Raw genomic sequence first — 17,881 nt, 5'->3', positions numbered from 1 at the left:
GTTCCCTTTTTGTTGAGCAATTAACCATCAGCTCCAGCCTTTGATGTCGTCATTTGGCTAACCTTTAAAATACATCGTCTTTCTACGAAGAATACAAAGATCGGCGCACGCCTCTTACTCCAAAGCTCTTTGGTCAGGATTACAACATTCAATGTCTGGATGTGGAAGAGATTTCCAAATTTGACGCATCATTTTGACTAAAATGATGCAATTCCTAATTTTGACATCAACCTATGTTCCCATTTTCTTTCACGTGAGAACTTGCCATCGCATGTGTTTGTGATTGGTTCACCTGGTAATAGTGATTATTTGCAGCATTGTACAATGGACTCTCCTTTTCTGAATGTCTTATGATTATAAAAATAGCTTTTGTCACTTTTATTTTACAAGTGGTAAAATGATATTCGACCTCCTTATACCAGCTTATGGTGTAGGATGGTAGTGCTCTTAACGTTGTCAGTTGTGCACCCATTTGTGACCTATACTTCCGATTGTTATATTTGGTTCATTTTGTTCTCTAAAGAGTTAAACAGCAAAAAGGTTGTTCAGTGACACCAGTCAACTAAGTCATCATGGTTATGTACTAGTTTTGAATGCAATGCTGTAACAACGAAATGTTCATTCCTCTGAGGTAAAATCTAAGGTAAAAGACAGATGCATAGCGGTGCATTATCCACGTCAGTTGTCATCAATGTATTCGAACGGTTGTTGTTATAAAGCTCCACCCTCATGTGGGTAATTGCATAGAGTCTGTTGTCATAAGCAACCATCCTTAAGATGTAGTTACTAACATGTTTGAAGATTTTGCTGGTGTTCCTCGACAATGACCTCATCATAATGTCTCTGTTTACGTTAAAGTAAAGTATATCTCTAATTGGGTCCACTGCTAAGGCATTAAGGCCATGTTCTTTAAGCAGTATGTTCAGAAGCGTACCGTTGTAGGTAAGTGACATGAGTCGAGAATAGGACCTAACATAAAGGATGCTCCGATAAGTGTCAACAGCAAGTTGAAGTATATTTTTCCCGGAAATCGTATAAATCGTTACTAGATTGACAGGATTTATGAAGCTTCTGCAGATGTCCTTTTTACTGCTGATAAACAATAATGCTTCAACATCGTCTACCACTAGAAAGTCTATCCTGACACCTGTTTTGATCTCTGTAGATCCTTGTCCGTCCAAGCGTGCAGACAATAAACTTTGTCTTGTTCCTACCAGTATTTGCCTTAGGGAAGGGATGAAACAAATATCATTGATTTTCTCTTGAGTCATCTTAGGAAAGGTTTGTATCGAGTTGTTGTATATGTTCAGCTGAGAAAAGTGGCCACTTGATCGGCGTGGTATTATCAGAAGATGTGTCCGCATCTGCAGTGTTCTTGATGTTGTCAACACCTTTCCTGTATCGGACATAAATGCCAAAGGGTAAATAAATCAAACCAAGGTACAGAAGACACTATTTGAAATGGTATGATAATGTGTTTGCAAATTGATTTATAATTTATAATTATGTTCAATTAATAACTTATCATTTGATAACAGGATTATAAACCGCCATCTTGTAAAAGGTTCTCACCATTCTGAGTGGATTGATGACGTAGATCTGCCTTGTCGGTAGGATCCTGTGTTCTTAATGCAGGCTCTTCATTCACGACGGTCATTGCTGTTTTAAACATGAAAATGTTTATTAATCATATGTGTACGCGAATGGTTTGACCATTCCTTGAATCCAGTTATTTCATGTCTGTATATTGTGGGTGAGGTGAGGTGAAGTGGGGTTTAACGTCACTTCCAAGATTATTGCACTTTTATAGCGTCTTGCAAGTGGCATTAATGGGTTAAAACAAGGACCGATCGGCTCGGTGTCAATATACTTTATCTAAGTGTGGTATTCATGTTAAACTGCGGCATGGTATCCCTGTGGACCAGCACTACAGATCAGCATTAGTACTGGTACAAGCAGCCACACACACACGTCGCTATATAAGTGCAATAATCTTGGGCATCAAGGTAAACCCCATTTCACCTCACCTCGAATCGCCTGACAGTGATTAGTGCTGTAATGCCAAATGTACGGAGCTAAAAAAGAAACGTCCGATTTTTAAAATGACTTAACTGAACTATATCTGCAGTAACCTAGTTGATAGATAGGACAAACGTGTTCTGGTTTGAAACCCGCAAGTAAATTGGGCATTATTCAACGTTGCAACCACATTCTTAAAAACATGCACGTGTAATACATGTCGTATGCGTGAATCTTAAGGTGATTGGTTATCACTGAAAGCTATTGAGAAAACACCGAGAACACAATTTTTTTCCCACGATTATCTTTAAAACAAATGCCAGGAATCCCCAATAATGTCCGTGACAGAATCATAGGAATGTTGCACATATCGTGCGTACTTCAGACGTTACCAGGTGGTGGATCCGTGAGGTCAGTACAATGCAACCTGAACAACCGTTACTGCACAGACCACTCCACGAACTCATAACAACAAAAGCAGTGCTAAAACTGTTTGCAATCCGCTGCGATAATATGGTCTGAAAGCAAGGAGGCCATACGTTGAGCCAGTTGTTACTCAACGTCATCGACGTTGACGTTGAGTGTGGGCTCGTTCACATCTACATTGGACTCTATGTGAATGGCAAGGCGTGATCTTTAGTGATGAATCCTGTTCTTCACTCTCCTGAGGTGACAGTCGACATCGGATGTATAGATGTAGGAATAAATGTTATGCTGACGCTTGTGTTCCAGAGAGAGATAGGTTTGGAGGAGCTTGATCTGTAATGGTTTAGGATGGAATTGTTCACGGCCATCGCACAGTTCCTTTTCATAGAAATTTGAATGCGATTTGCTAAAGGGACGAGATTCTTGCCAACATGACGTTTCAGCATGACAATGCCACAAGTCACACTGCACACATGACAAGGGACCTCCTGCAGGCAAACCTCCAGACAAACGTCCGGACATGAATTCAATATGATCTGGTTGTTGTTTAACGCCGCACTCATTAGTATTCCAGCTATATGACGGCGGTCTGTAAAGAATCGAGTCTGGACCAGACAATCAAGTGATTAATATCATGAGAATCGATCGAGACAATTTGGATCGACGACATGCATCAACCAAGTCACCCTATCCCGTTAGTCGCCTCTTACGACAAGCATAGTCGCCTTTTACAGGAAGCAGGGGTTGCTGAAGACCTATTCTACCCCGGATCTTCACGGGTCTGTTGATATGTACTCACTAGGCAGAGCATGTCTTAGAATATTATATCATAGTTTACACCATCATGACAATGAGATGTAATTTTGGTTAAAAAATAGTCCGACGTTTCTTTTTTTGTTCAGTACACTTTTTACCCAGCTAAATTGTTTGTTTTTCTGTGTCATCTAGTCTTTATTTTAACTGTTATGCATTTAGTATAGTGAGTATGTAATGGGGAGATGTTTGCTTTTCAGTTAGTCTGTAATCTACAGAGGATTGCGTTGCAGCAGAGGCAGATCTAAAAATAACATCCATCGCAGCAGTGGTAGCATTTACACCCAATCTCATTAAAATAAGATCTCAGTTTTCGCTATCGTTAAACGATCTGAGGAGATCCCATTACGGGTCACGTCAGAATGACCTTTCACCCGACCAATCAAAGCGTCGCTTACCAGATCATGAAAGTGACAGTCGGAATGTGTTTCCAAATCATGCAACCACAAAAACGTTAACACGGGGTAATCGGAACGACAGTAACGGCCTGTACGACAGATTCCGTCAAAATTATCGTCTGTCTCTCGCTTCTGTGCGATAAACATTTGAACGGAGGAGGCGTTGTACAGCACGGGGGAAGCACTGCCATACAATCTCAACCATATATTAGACATTCCAGAATGTTCGTTTGTTCAGTTTTCAAAATTTTAATCGAGACCTATGTCAACATATTTTTGAATCGTAGTCTGAATTAGAGTCGCCAGGTTGTAACGAGTGCCGTAGAGCTCGAGAAAGCTACTTTCTATTCGTTGATGTCGACTTCTTGTTAGTCATTTCAATGGTCGGTCAAAGTCAATCTCATTAAAATCAGATCTTAGTTCTCGCTTTCGCTAAACAAAGATCTGAGGACATCCCATTACGGGTCACGCCAGCTCGACCTTTCATCCAACCAATCAGAGCGTAGCTTACCAGATCCTGAAAGTGACAGTCGGAATGTGTTTTCTAGTCATGCAACCTCGATATATTTAACAGAGGGTATTCCGAACGACAGTTACGGGTTTAATGATTATATCTATACAATCTATGCCATCTATAAGCCATTCAAGAATGTTGTTTTGGTCATTTTTAAAAATATGTTTCGAAGCGTAGTCGCCAGTTTGAAACTAGTGCTGTAAAGCTCGAGATAGCTACCTTCTGATTGGCAAATGTCGATTTCCTGTCAGTCATTTCATTGGTCAGTCAATATTCGCGAAAGGTCGTTCTGACATGACCCGTAATGGGATGTCCTCAGATCTTGGGTAAGCGGTAGCGAAAACTAAGATCCAATTTTAATGAGATTGGGTCAAAGTTCGCGAAAGGTCGCTATGACGTGACCCGTAAAGTATGTTCTCAGAGAACTTAGATCTGATTTTAATGAGATTACATTTACACCAAATGGCGTATCCGCACCGATAGCATCAGTGTTAGCAGTAGTAGAAAGTAGCAGCAATGACGCCAATATCTGTTTTTAGAGTAACATTTACAGCAGTAGAGGTAGCAGTTGTAGAGATACTAACATTAACATCAGTATCTGAATCTATAGTAACAGCAATAGAAGCAATTGTAGCAGAAGTAGAAAATACCAGTATTTTCACCAATTTATGCAACAATGATACTAGCAGTTGCAAAACTAGAAGCAAATATTCATGTACTCAAGGCGCAATCATCGTAATATGGATAGCAGCAGTGGCAACGGGAGTCGAAACACAAGCATTTACACCAACATCAGCATCTTGCGTATCATTACGGCAGTACTTTCGATATACCAAACTTACATTTCACGCACTTCATTTTCTTCGTTCTGCTGAGAATCAGTTTGGAGTTGTCTGCACATTTCATCAAAGTGGGTTCGTCCTTCAATGATAAACGATGTAAAAACAAATGATTTGTATCAGAGTGACTATTTAAAAAAAGATTGATATTGAAAACTTGATCAACCCCTAAAGAAATTGAACACTAAAACAGCCAAACCAGAAGCTTACTGCGGTATTAGAAAAAGACCGCATGTTCTTGAATTTGAAATTTGCACACAAGAATTCCAAAATATTCAAAATACCACTAATTGCTTCTAACTGTATATGAGTTCAATTTTATAAAAATTGCTCATCCAAAGTCTGGCTACCCTACATGGGAAGTTTGTAGTGGTTCCTTAAATCCTTAAATAATATACTACTCAAAACAAGTTGAGAACCATCTAATTCTTTCATATTACTATAGGTAATCTGGCATGGCATGATAGAGTACATCGTTTGAGTAGAATATAACCATTGTGAGTAAGAAACAGTAAAATAACTATTTGATCAAAGAAAATGGTGCAAGGGGTATATCAAATAATTAATATTTATTAATATTATTCATAAGGCAAGTAGAAATCTGGTCAATACACGCATCATTGCTGTCAGCGTTTGGCTTGACTTTAAAACCTGGCATGGTTAGACTCTAAGATATATCCATTCCCCTTTTGTACTGGGTTCCAAACTCTATACAGTTCCGTACAATATTATTGACCCTTAACACAATCAAGTAAGGACATTCTAAAAGTATTTGAGACAAGTAGGATTAATACCATGTGGATTCTAAAATACTCCGTTCAGTTCTGTCAAAACACTATCTATGGAATCCTAGAAGAGACAGTGTCACCGTTACAAAACCAAGATGAAAGTGTCAATATTATTCTAAGCACATTACATCAAGGCAGTATTGTGACATTAATCGCATTTTGGTGCTGTCGCCCTTTCAATAATGTTGTTTATTTGTACCAAAGGATGACAATGCGAGAACGCAAAGTTTTTCAAGGTCAAAATATGTCATATCTTCGCATTGCCGCCCTATCTAAAATGTGTAAAAAATAGACATTAAAATGCACGACAGCTTGAAAATGCGACAATGCAACATACTGATATATCGCATTGATACCCTTTACCATAAATGGTGTGCATGTGTAGTCACTGAATGAATCTTGACATGCGCAGAAAAGGTTACAACCTTTTCAAACTTCATAGGTCGTGTTTAACTCAAATCCTGAAACCAAACCACCAATCGCAATATGCATGTAGGGTTACGTTTCTCAAAACGAAAACAAATCGTTTATCGTTTCGCTAACAACTACTTCTTGTATTATAGGTGTCGTTTTCATAAACACTTTGTATTTCATTCAACTGCTCATTGCCAACTGATTTTCAAATAGATGAGAGGGCACGGTTGGTCCAGTCACCTAAGGCGGCGGAAGGTTGCAATTCCGGCTCCTAGGCGTGACAGAATCCTCTGACCCTAGGATGGAATCCCAGATTCGCCTTAAACAAGCTTCTTCTTGCATGCATTGTGAGCACCATACTCCTGCCTGTGGGTTTCACGCTAACAATAATTGTTTCTACGGTATATCTGAAAAGGGGGTAAGTTAGGACCACCCATCCACAAACAAAAGGCACTAAAGTTGTAAAAAGATGAAAGAGCCTTTGTCGTAATGAGTTGAAGCATTTTATCATTTGCTTAACTTATTTGAATAATATATTGTAGAAATTTGCACCAGTGTTTAGAAGCTGCCTCAATTCATGCATAATTGTTTTAACCCATTAATGACGATCGCAAGCCAGGGTAAAAACAAGTACCATCTTTTTAAGTATTTTGGTATGAAGTGGCTGGGAATTAAACTGCCGACATTCCGCTCTCAAAGCAGACAACATATCTACTAGACCACGGAGACCAGATCCGGACAAACCACCAAGTCGAATAACTTCAACATTTTACTAGTTGCATTACTTGCATTACAAAAGTATAATAGATTACTGCAAATCCAGAATGCATGCAAGAGCGAGGTGGCCAATCAGGTCGGGTCGTGGTCAGAATATTGCGTTTGAGTGGGGAATCGATGTTAATATGCGACATGGTATCTCTGTGGGCTAGCACTAAGAAATCATGATCCATCTGAACAAGCATAAGCAGACATACATGAACACACACACACACACACACACACACACACACACACACACACACACACACACATTCACACACACACACACGTACACACACACACACACACACACACACACACACACACACATGTATATATGCACACTCATCTCACCTTGCGAATAAACATCTGCTTCCTCTCAGTCTTCACACTGTTGTTTGATCGAGGTTCGCAGGTCAGATCAGAAGAAGAGTACGTGTAAAACATGCATCCACCCATATGGCGACACAAGTCCTCACACATTTTTGGGCCAAATGGACTCCTTGCATGTTTTATCTGGTCAAAAGTTCTTAACTCAACAATTTGGAGAAGAAATCCAAATTGCAATATTTTGAGAGCATGCATATCCTTCGTTCTGGAGAACAGGCTATTTACTTGTGAATAGATTCAATCCTGTATCTGGTGGTCATGACCAATCGCTCACAAAGCAATGTGTATTTTTCCTATTTATCGTTAATGATGTGAAGAACGTGGATGTATGAAAAACTATTGACATTTGACAATTGAAACTTGATAAAATAACCTGAAATAGAAAACTGAGCTTGACAGACAATTCTGAGACAGGTTGTAAGACGATCCAAAAGACGGGTTTTGCTTTCTTTATATGGACAATTAATCTTTATATCAATAAAAATATAACCATCCCTTTGGAAAGGTGCGACTATGTATTATTGAAGTTACCATTTGGGATTCAAACGTACTCAGCAACCTATGCCTGTCTTAAGAGGCAATTAAATGTATCGGTTGGACAGGGAAGGTGACATGCTTTCTTGGAAAGAGGCAATTAAAAGTATCGGGTGCACTGTTTCCAGTTTCGTGGATTGTTTGTTTGTTGTTTATCTTTATGCCGGCGGTCTGTGAGCCTCACCACCCTATCCCGCCAGTCGACTCTTACGACAAGCACATTTGCATTTTACGACAAGCATGGGCTTCTACAGACCACCTTTATTCCAAATCTTCTAGGGTGTTTTCGTGGATTGATGCTCATGATGATACTTACTACATAGTGCCCAGACTGAAAAATTGCTGAGAGCAATAATGAAAGATATTATTATTATTATTATTATTATTATTATTATTATTTACAGATTAAAATAAAAATGCATCAATGGGGGTTTGGGTGATCCTGGCACAGTGAAGCTGGTCAGGCTCATCATCAGTTCAGGGCCGTTGCCCCCTCTACAAGCAGCCCAGACAGCAAATGGGACTTCTCCCAGGAAGTGATGCCTAGTCAAACCCACCCAGAACTTTTCGGAGAATGTGAAGACTCCCCAACACTGCACCCTTCTGCATTACCCAGATTGTCAGAAGGGCTGTATTCCTGGTAGCAAACCCGGGTACTCTCCCAATGTCAGTCAACAGATTGGGAGGTACCAAACCTAAGGCACCGAGAACAATGGGGAGTCGAACAACTTCGTACTTGGGATGCAAGCGTGATATTTCGAAAGTGAGGTCTGCATATTTGCCATGTTTCTCCTCAATCTTGTCAATCACATTACTGTCAAAAGGGACAGAATATTCAATGATACATATGATTAAATTGGATTTATCAAAAAGGACAATATCAGGTTTGTTGGTCTGGATATGTCCGAGGCTGTATACGGGCCTATTGAAAAGAATTTTGTATCTATCATTTTCCATGACGTCCTCTACATATTTGGTGTCATGCCATGGATGGACCTCTGTGTCCAAACCACAAGCATTGCAAAGACGGTAATAAAATGATCGAGCTACACCATCATGTAAATCCCCTCCTGCCAAATCTTTCAGGTGGTGGTCTACAGAGGTGACAATGAATATCGATCACAAAAAGGTTCGTAAACAACATGATTTCATGAAGAAAATTTCTACAAACACATTTCTAAAATGTTATATTTTACTTTCATTGTCGGTTGTTGCAATGACGAAATTGCCTGTTTTGTGTCTGTTCGTCATCTAACATGTCCCTAACAGTTTCATAAGCATTTCATTTGTTTGCAAAAGTTATGCCTTCGTAAAGTCTTGTAATCTCATCATCGAAGAAGTCAGGGTTACGGCCTAGAACAGTAGAACATTGTATCGTCGCCACAAACATCCGACAGCATTGTTACGACGTAAATTGTAATAAAAAGAAAAATTGTAATACTTGCAGCAAATTGTAAAATTTTTGACGTAAATTGTAAGAACAACGTAAATTTTAATAATATTTGACGTACATTGTAATAGGCAAATTGTAATAAAAATTGACTTAAATTGTAATAATCTCTACTTGCGGTAAAATGTAATAAATTCTTACGTAAATTGTAAATACTGTGTATGATGACAAACGTACAAAACTGTTAAGTAAGGGATGGTTGGTATAGGCTTTATCGTACAATCGTCATTAAAGGGTGGTGTCAACATCAATAAATTTAAATGACTGAAAGATCCATCCTCGGGTTCAAAATGACGGGTTATACAACCGTATATTCGAAAAATAACTTAATTGTGACATATTATTCAATACTCTTATGAGGCTATTCAAGATGTTTTTGCATGACTTGCTTCAACAGTACCTTGACCAGTTCGAAACTACTGAACGAGTGATCACGAAGGGTACAAACACAGGCTGGTCAACCAGTGTGTCGATTTGCAGTGGAAACGCTATACGAGTTGATAAGGAGTACATGATCCTTTTCTTGAAACAAATGAGGGAATTTAATCATATTGATACAATTCATTTTATTTTGACGAAGAATTCAAATACAACAAATGAGTTGACAGATCCCGTGCATACACAAATAACATCCGGTATCTTCGGATAACTCTTGTACAGTTTCAAAGAGTATACGAATTATCATAAATTTCTTGCAATCAATTGCTGAAATATATCTGCTTGTATCCAAATCGAAAGGAATTGAAAATTTATAATGAAAATATGTTTGTCACTAAAGTAAATGTTCTCTTTGACCTTGAAACTTACTTGAAGACAATTAAACTCGACAATCGTTGGTGGATTGTGCCAAGAAACCTTTATACGAAATATATACGTACATTAATCCCCTGAAAACATAACCTCCTCTGAAAGATTAAGAGGATTAAAGTAATTTGGGCTAACATCAAACACTGTAATAACATACTCTCTTAAAATTCCAATGAAATGACTGGTGACTTACCAAAAAGTCATATTATATTTTGCTCCGATTATTTTTACCTAGTTCTAATTGCCTACCCTTATCACCTTTTTCTGAAATTGAGTTAAAACTTCTAAATTTGAGACTGCAATATATGTCTTCAGAGGGTATTTCATACACTATGTAACAACTGTTTTACCCCATTTCAAATTTGGTTTCATGCTGAATCGCTCTTTTCAACTACTGCTAACACACTTTAAATGCAAGGAAAGCATCCCAAACATATATTTTTATATATAAATACATTGTGTTGATACCCACGTACTTAACCTACAGAAATAACACTCCAGTGGTTAATATATTAACAACAATGTTCGATATATCAAGTTTCAAAAAGCTCTCACACCCCACACTAAGTCATATTTAGTGACGATTGTACGATAAATGCTGTACCAAATTCCCTAAACAGCTTTGTACCTTTGTATATATATGTACTCCAAATGTTCGGAGTACAGTAAAACATTTATATATATATATATATACACGCCCCTCTTTTGATATTAATAAAAACATTGTATATAATGTTATGTATTAAGTATTCTCCTTTCCCATGCATGGGGAATCTATGCTGCATTTGCTGACGACTGTTTTTTTTCCTTTGACATTGCACAGAAGATCTGTCACTCATTTGTTGTATTTGATTTCTTCGTCAAAATATAATGTATAAATACGATTGAATTGTCTCGTTTGTTTCAAGGAAACGGTCATGTGCTCCTTATCAAATTAAGTAAACCTCCAATGCAAATCGACATAATTTTAGGGTCCGGTTGCACAGAACTCTCTTCTGTAACTCGTAACTCAATGTTTTTGCAAAGGACTCCTAGCTAAGCTACTATTGGATGATAAATCAATTAACCTATTTGTCGAATAGACGTACCTAATGTAATCCATCATTTTTAAACCGAGGATGGATCTTTCAGTCATAAATTTCGATATGTACAGTTGCTAGAGCATCATTCTATCAATACAGACATGACACAAGCTGCACGTAAAATAATTGATAAAGGTAGTCCTTGTGGGTTACATACCTACATGTACATCGCCCAGGACATTGTCATTATTTGCTTTACATCCTCCGAGCAACGTTAAAAAAATTGAAACTTGAACAATAATAAATTGATATTATGTATATGAACATGTATAAATCAGCTTGCACACAGACTACTGCAGAATGACATGTCATCCATTTGCTAGTTTAGTATAAAATATGTACAAATATACAGTTGCAAAATAAATAAATTTGCTTCAGTCAGTAAAAGTCAGACTTTCCACATTTACACATCAATATATTTGTGTAAGTTTGTTACGTTATAATTATTCCATTGTGTATATTACTACCTACTTTACCAATTGAAATATGATTCCATTAGGTTAAAATAATGGTGAAAATCGTCAATAGGATATATTACAATTAAGTACAAAACACATTTTCTAAAATAAAGAAGAAAACTAAGTTCATTCTAGTAATTAATCCTCTTCTGGACAACCATAGAAATTAAATTCCAATGCGTTTATATATACATATAATATAACAACAATGTACGATGACGACCTCAATCCTCCCCCACACCCATACTTTAATGATGATTGTACGATGAACCCTGTACCAACCCTGACAAGGATAGGTTCTAGTCATTCAATGCCTTTGACACTCAACTTATAAGGTTATTACAATTTACGTAAAAAGTTATTACATTTTACCGCAAGTTGAGATTATTACAATTTACGTCAATTTCTATTGCAATTTGCGTATTACAATTAACGTCAAATTTTATAACAATTTATGTAAAAAAAATTACAATTTGCTGCAAGTATTACAATTTACCTTTTTATTACAATTTACGTCGTAACACGGCCTCTCAATCCAAAAGCATGTAAATCCTTTAAAATACCATGTTTCCATGTTGTGTCGTAAGCTTTTACTGGATCGAAAAAGATAGACACTGCATGTTGATTGTTAATAATGGCATTCTTACCGAATGACTCCAATCTAACCAAATGGTCACCATTACTTCAGTTTTTACGAAAACCACATTGAATATTTGTGATTAAATTATTGGATTCCAAGTACCATGTCAGTCTATTGTTGACCATTCGGTCCATGTTTTTGCAATCGCAGCTGGTCAATGAAATACGTCGGTAGTTTGAGGGATCGGTTTGATCACGTCCAGGTTTTGGTATGGGAACAACGATGGCATCACGTCATGATGAAGGAAATGTATCAGAGGTCCAAATGTCATCAAATATATCCAACAAGGTTCCTAAACAAGGTTCTGATAAATGATTCAGGAGTTGATAATGTATATTATCAGCTCCTGAAGCAGTATCGTGAGCTTGCCCAAGGGCAGTATGGAGCTCATGAAGAGAAATTACTTCATTATAATCTTCCCCATTATCTGAATTTAAATGAATAGCTTTCTTTTCCCGCTGTTTTTGGTATTTTTGGAATTGAGGAACATAGTTAGATGAGGAAGAATGTTTAGCCAAAGTTTCACCAAGTTTATTAGCAATATCTGCTTTATCAGGTAACAATTCATTCCCATTTTGAAGATGGTGGATACCAGATTTAGATCCCTTACCTTTGGTTTTTTTCAATCATGTTCCATACCTTGGATATCGGCGTACGCGAATTTAGTTTCGAAACGTAAGCTTGTCAAGACATGCATTTATTTTATTTAAATGTACGTCGTGTTTTGGCATTTATGATTTTGAATTTATTTAAATCATGAACCATAGGATGACGACGGAAATAATTCTCAGCCTTCTTCCGCGCCTTCCTAGCCTGTTTGAAAGTATCATTAAACCATGGTTTACGGATGTGTGGATTTGTAGAGGACTTACATACATTCATCAGCTGTGTTATGATGTGCATCAGAGAAACATTTTATAGTGTTAGGAACATCAAGAAACAATTCAGGTTTAAGTTGGTTGCACAAATAGTTTCATACAAAGGCCAGTTAGCCTGATGGAAATTCCATCGTGATGATGGAGAAACGTCAGATGGGGTCACAGTCTTTAATATGGTAGTGAAATGGTCACTTCCACAGAGGTCGTTGTGGACTGACAACTCATCAAACAAATCTGAATCAGAAATTGACAAATCAATGGATGAGTATGTCCCAGTATCAGGATGAAGATATGTTTTGGAATTATTGTTAAAAATACATAAATAATTATTTGACATAAAATCTTCAAGCAGCTTTCCTTTAGTGTTGGTATGCGCACTGCCCCAAAAGGGATTATGCCCATTTAAGTCACCCATAATGACGCAGGGCTTTGGAAGTTGGTCATTGAGGGCTTGGAGATCGGTTTGCTGAAGAGAAGATGACGGAGGAACATGAAGAGAGCACAAAGTGAAGACAATGTGCAGAGTCACACGAACCGCAGTAGCTTGAAGAGGGGTATTAAGAGTAACTGGGCTGTAGAGAACATGCTGCTTTACCTACAATGAAGAACCTCCAGTAGCCTTTGCTCCCGGGGATGAAAAGAAATTGTAGGAAGTGTAACATCTGATGTCAATCTTATCGGTAGTTTTCAAACACGTTTCCTGAATACATAATGCTGATGGCTTCAAATCTTGTAGTAATAATTGAATATCATTATAATTGTTCCGTAGTCCTCTGCAATTCCATTGAATTATTTCACTTGAGCTGCTCATGGGGATCTTGAGCGAGAGGAATGTCCACTCCCATTGACAGGCTTTGTGGGAGTGACATCCATCTCCAGAGGTGCATAGGGGTTTTGAACCTCAACAGACGTTGTAATAGAAGGTATCTTCATGTGCTTGAGTGCCCTGGTTCTACGAAGTTTCTTATTTTCGCTTTTGGTTAAGTGAGCTCCACTGGTTGACTGTCGGATATTGTTTCTGGTATTGTCTGAGGGGAAGTTGTGGCAATCACTGGATCACTATTGGAGTTTTGAATCAAAGCGTCAAGGATAACCGTCCAGAAGGTTTAGGAACTGGAGTTGGGGAAGAAATTGCTGCTGTTGCTATTCTCTATTTATCATTATATATTGTATCTTCACTACATGGCTTCGATATTCCTGAGTCGATGTAAAGAAATTACTCACTCGTTTGTGTGAGTAATTTTATGTCATGTGCCTCACCTAATCAAAAAGTTGATGAAAAAACAAACAGTAGCCCCGAAATGTTGCATATTTATAATAATGAAGACATTTTGTCGTTATGACTAATACTGCCTTAATAATTAAACGCTACCTGTAGTCTATGGCATTCGCGAATGACGACCTCATTTGGACACCTGACACTTTGTCACTTGGCTAGTTGCCGGTTCTCGTGCCAATGGTTTAAGTTCCTTGATCACCTGGTCCTGATTCGATTACGGTCGTGATAGGCGTATATATTTGCGAAATTTGCCGAACAATAATGTTCATTCACTCGAGCACATTGTAGTCACTGTCCTGGGTGGAAGATAAAATGAGGACGAGATGTTTTGGACAAATGGTTAAAGAGACAGACAACAGAGCTGAAAAAACCCAGAATTTTCTGTTTGACTAAAGGGAATATCGGACGTAAGTGGGCGCATGCATACATACCGCATAGCTATTGGAAGTGTGCGCATGCATATATACCTCACAGCCATTGGTACTATCTCCAGTGAGACAATCTCATATTAATTGAATGTACCCAATCACCTATTACACATCAACAGCATTCAATTGTTGTTACTCTAATGGTGGTCATACATGATCGTGAGAACAGACGACCTTCTTCTTGAAGATCTCCTATTTTATGTGTGCTATATGAAACCTGGGCCAATGACAATGATGTGGACCAATTTTGAACAACCAATTACTTGATTATTTATATGATATATCATATATATATCGATAATCACTTTTCGTTTCATTTTTGCAGAGTAAATTATTTGAGGTTGTTACTTACAGGAAACAGATTCAAATGGACTCGTTCGTTTACTTACATTCAGGCAAAAACTAACCGACATCCTTTCTATTTCGCTAAAACACTACTTTACTCAGGAAAAATACATTCAATTTTGATTCTTTAGTGAAATTCGATGTAATTGTTTTCACTGAAATCAACCACTGTGTAGACAGATTTTTCATCTATTATCGGAACTAAAATCGTATGTATGAAATAATATTTTCCAAAACAAAATACGAAGAGCTGAGGATAAAGTGGTTGAATTGTATATGATATATACATTTAAACAACAAGATGTGAGAGAGATTCAATGCACAAAAAAAGAAGAAATAAAATTCAGAAACTTGCAGAGAGAATAATGTGGATCAATATCTTTTGAAGAAATTGTCCTGTGTATAAGCTAATATGGAATCTTTCTGGAGTGACACGAATCTCCGTTCGGCTTGTACCGGAGTGATACGAGTTGGGCACGAATGAACTCAATGATATGTGCCAACATACGACTAACCAATCAGAATTCGCGAAAAGAAATGCGTACATGTTGCGTACGAAGAAACCTATATCAGATTGACATTTTACTCTTCAATAATGAGTAAAACAGAGCTACTATTATTTATGCTGGTCATTTTCTCAAGCTAATCCCTTTATTGTATATCTCTCAAAATATACACAATTTATAATTGAAAGTCATCTCACAATCAGTTTTTGTTTGTTTGTATAACGCCGCGCTCGGTAATCTTGCTCCATGCAGCGTTAAAGAAAAAAAAACCCAGTAATATTCCAGCTATATGAAGACAGTCTGTGAAAAATCGAGTCTGTATCATTGACAACATAAGTATCGATCCACGCATCTGGGATACGATGACATGCATCGACCAAGTCAGTGAGCCTGACCACCTGACCCCGTTAGTTGCCTCTTACAACAAGCATATACAGTCGCCTGTTACAGCAAGCATTGGTTGCTGAAGACATATTCTAACCTTGATCTTCACGGGTTTCTTACACTCAGTCCATTGATGGAAATTAATTGGGTGGTACAGCACTGCAGCTCACTTGTGTAGCCAACAATGACAACCACTTAACACATGTTTAAGTAGTATTTATATCAACTATTTCCTGCTTGCTACCTAATAAATTGAACAAAAAATAATGCCATCCAAAGGAGAAACATACATGCCACAGTGCCGATTCCTATATCCGGCCACGAAAGAGTTTGATAACAACAAGGTCAAAACAAGAACAAAAGTATTACAGCATACCATAAAATACTACAGCATATATGTATATGTTGAGCTGCACAACTAATCGTCAACCATATGCCTGAGCATTTGCCATAAATATTTTGTTCAATATGGCTGCTGTGTCAGATTTGAATGCTTCACTGGTCCTGTTTGTGTTGCAAACGTCGCATGATCATTGACAATGTTGGTGATTCCTTTGAGCGTTTTTGCTCTAAGAAGACAATATGCGTCTCCTCACAACCGAGTCTGATTGAGACTGGTAAATTTGGCATACCACCCCTTGTACGTACTGTCCAAGGTCACGTGCTCCATGACTGTCACATTGGTGTATCCAGGAGCTTGATTACGTCGGAAATGTTCTTGTCACCTTAACGCATACTTTCCCCTCAAAACAAAATAATTCCCAACTTTTCTTACATTGAATACGTCAAAAACGGAACATAGTTTTGTCACGTCAATGTGGACCCTGTTCGTAGTTTGAGCTACCCTTATGGGAGTTCAATGGCAGTCGCAAGATCTGTTAAATACAAGCCTGGTATGAAATGTCCTGAAGATTTCTTGATTCCGATTGGTTAACAAGAGGTATCGTTTATGTTCCTGCTTGTGTGAAGACCATGGATTGGGATGGCATAAGGATGGCCCCTTCTCGGCCCGTCACCTTTACCTTGCGGATTAGACTGGAGGCAGATGATGGCACGGAGCATGCTACGAGGTTAACTTGAATGGCCTGTGCAGCAATGCAAGAGGCAACTTTTCTTTGTTGTCATTGGGCCCACTGAAGTGTACACAGATGAAAATAACTCCGGATTTATGATATACTGTCCGTTACTCACACGAGCTAATACTTTTGATTGTGTACTGCAAGACAGAAATGGCTTCGATTGCCAGATGAAGGTGTCATTATGGGAGTTCAATGGGGTTCCATGATCAGTTAAATGAAAGCCTGATATGAAATGTCATGAAGACTTCTTGATTCCGATTGGTTAACAAGAGGTATCTTTTTTCGAAATAAAACCTATTTTCTTATTGAACCATTTCACATAAGAGCGTATGAATACATCGATAACCTACATATCGATCCATAATAAATGGCTGCCAATAACCCATTAGAACGAGGCGCCCAGAACTGTATACCGTAATTCCTCAACTAGATGCTTTATATGCTATAGACGTCAGGTCTACGTTTGGCGCGAAACTAATAGACGCCTGGGCGTCTAATTGAGTAAATACGGTACATTTGATATCGGATGTTTATAACGTCGATTTTGAGGTTGTAGGCCATATCTCTGATTCATAAAACCCCAAGGTACAGGTCCGGTAATTTCCTCATTGACAAAACATTATTAAAAGCGTCTTAAAAGACTTTATTCAT

Source organism: Haliotis rufescens, unplaced genomic scaffold (assembly GCF_023055435.1).
Source record: "Haliotis rufescens isolate VD_foot unplaced genomic scaffold, xgHalRufe1.0.p SCAF_18, whole genome shotgun sequence".
Lineage (NCBI taxonomy): Eukaryota > Metazoa > Mollusca > Gastropoda > Lepetellida > Haliotidae > Haliotis > Haliotis rufescens.
This window is presented reverse-complemented; position numbering follows the sequence as displayed.